Source organism: Macrotis lagotis, chromosome X (genome assembly GCF_037893015.1).
Source record: "Macrotis lagotis isolate mMagLag1 chromosome X, bilby.v1.9.chrom.fasta, whole genome shotgun sequence".
Lineage (NCBI taxonomy): Eukaryota > Metazoa > Chordata > Mammalia > Peramelemorphia > Peramelidae > Macrotis > Macrotis lagotis.
This window is the reverse complement of record NC_133666.1, coordinates 182,620,062-182,622,624: the sequence shown is the minus strand read 5'-3', so window position 1 is coordinate 182,622,624 and position 2,563 is coordinate 182,620,062. Positions and strand designations below refer to the sequence as shown.

Sequence of the window (2,563 nt, the reverse complement as noted above, 5' to 3'; positions counted from 1 at the left end):
TGGACACTTTTTGTGTAAGTGCCATGTACTGCAGGAAAAAAAAAAGTATATTCCTTTCTATCCCCCTTCAACTTTTTTTTTCCAGTATCTTCCTCAAATTGTTTATTACTTAGGTTGTTGTATGTTTAATATACATTTAACAATTTTATTAGTATGATTTCCAAATCTGACTTCCATAATATATTGTTCAACATGGCCAAATACAAATAATGGAAGAATATGTTAAGTTGTGAAAAGTAAGAAAAGTCTAGTCTGAGTCAACATGCATTTTGCATACATTTGCAGTAATTTTTTTTTATACGTACAAATTACATGAATCTGTGCTTATCACACTGAATCTGTAGATAACTCAGCTGGATTAGGGGCAAGCAATGACAAACCTCCTCACAGACCCAGTTCCCCAAGATCAGCCATGAGGAACTCAAGCACACTATAGAGTTTGGTGCCAACCACACCACTCTACTCTGATTCAAATTAAAATGCAATTTCTGGCTAATACTTCTGTGAACCATCTGATCCTTGAGAATTCAGGGCTACTTCCAGGTATTTAGATTTCCCTGATTAAGGATAGTTGAGGTTCCTGAAATCAGAGTCCCTGTGCAAAACGGTAGTGGTCTAGAAATGAGGGTTACAGTCTTCTAACATGCTGTCAGTAATATAGTTGGAGTTTAGATGGCTTTCTTAGAATTTTTTCTTGTTGTAAGTATTCACAGTCCAAACAACAACATGAATCCCTTTAGCTGACCACCTCTTCAAATAAGCCATAGATACAAAAATCCTTCTGCATAAGAAAAGCTGAAATTCTACAAAGGTACCATACGATACTGTGCAAACTCGAAACTAGGAGAACATCCAGCAGCATATGTAAAAAATGCTTCCAGAGAGAATCATAACATCATTTCCCATCTCCAAAATAGCTAAGGCTCCAAGGTCTATGGATTAAAGCTGTCACAACATTACAATCTGCCTGCCTCATCTTATAGATAACTTCTGTCATGAAAGAGCAGACAATACTGCTGTTGTATAACTTAGGAAATTCCAGATACATATGCTTTAGAGCATCAGCATCTTCAATCTGTGGTTTGCTGCTGGATTAAGCTTACTAACTTCAGCAAATGTTAAATCACTCAACTGGCCTGTTCCGTCAGTAGTCCTGTCTACTGTGTCATCATGCATCAGGACAGGAATGCTATCTGCAGTAAATTCATTGTCCAGCTCCACACCTATGGCTCCATTCTTAGCTGCCTCCCATATGACTGCCAACGTGTTCTCAGGGGTGTCATGATTGCTGCTGCAGTGGGCGATGGCAGAGATGCAGCCACAGGGCTTGAGCACCTGCTCGAAGCTTAGGAAGCACAGCAGCAGGTAGAAGCTGAAGGTGAAGAGGCAGGAGTTGAAGGGGCTGCGGCTCAGGAGCATCAGCAGCAAGAAAAGGAAGGAGAAGTAGGCCAGCAGGTCTCCCTGCTCCTCCCACGGCTATATGTCAGGCCTGCACTGGCACGTGCAGCCTCGGGGTGGAGTCCTGGACCCACCAGGCTCTGCAGGGAGAGAGCCCCCTTCAACTTTCTCGAAAGGTCAATCATGTCTAGGTTTTCTAACATACTATTTACCTTCTTAACTTCCTTCTTGTTTATTTTATGTTTAGATTTATCTAGATCTGAGAGTGGGAGGTTGAGGTCTCTCACCAGTAGTGTTTGGCTGGCTATGTTTTCCTGTAACTCATTTAACTTCTCCTTCTCTAAAAATATGGATGCTATATGACTTCTGCATACATATTTAGTATTGAAATTTCTTCATTGTCTATGGTACCATTTAGGAAGATATAGTTTCCTCCCTTATCTCTTTTATTGAGAGCTATATTTGTAGCTACTTTGTCTGAGATAAGAATTACTACCCCTGCTTTTTTCACTTCAGTTGAAGCAAAATATATTTTGCTCCAACCTGTTACCTTTGTTCTGAATGTAGCTCTCAGCTTCAAACAAGTTTCTTGTAATCGTAGGATTCTGGTTTTTAATCCAGTCTGCTATTCACTTACATTTTATTGGAGAGTTCATCCCATTCATAATCAAAGTTTGCTCCCAGGCTATCTTCCCTCTGTTTATATCCCCCCCTCCCTTTTCACCACTTTATCCATATTCCCCAGTATTTTGTTTCTGCATACCATCACCTTCAGTGCATTTGCCCCTTGTATCCAACCTCCCTCCCCTTTCTTTCTCCTTTCCCTTTGCCCCTTCTTCCTTCTCTTAGTTCCTCTTTTCCTCCCCCTTCACCTTTCCCCTTTAATACTTGAAAAGGTAAGATAAATTTCTCAACTTAACTGAATCTGTGTATGTTAACTTTAGGTCTAATCTAATTAGAGTAAGATTCAGGCGGTCCTCACCTTCTCTTTTCTTCCTCTCTATTGCAATAGGACCTTTGTACGTCTCTATATAATGTGATTCAACCCATTCAATCTCCTCTATCCTCCCATCTCTTTACGTCCCCCCCTGTTTTTAAGGAGATATTGTTTTTAAATCATTTTATCAGTCACAGCTAAGTCATAGCTTATGGCTAAGTATCTTCT

The 2,563-nt window shown here is 40.1% G+C and overlaps 1 pseudogene; it reads right to left on the bottom strand.

Annotated features, from left to right (window-relative positions):
* Positions 1-615: 615 nt before the first annotated feature.
* On the bottom strand, positions 616-1,176 carry LOC141503439 (glycerophosphodiester phosphodiesterase 1 pseudogene; annotated as a pseudogene).
* Between the last annotated feature and the right edge of the window lie 1,387 nt (positions 1,177-2,563).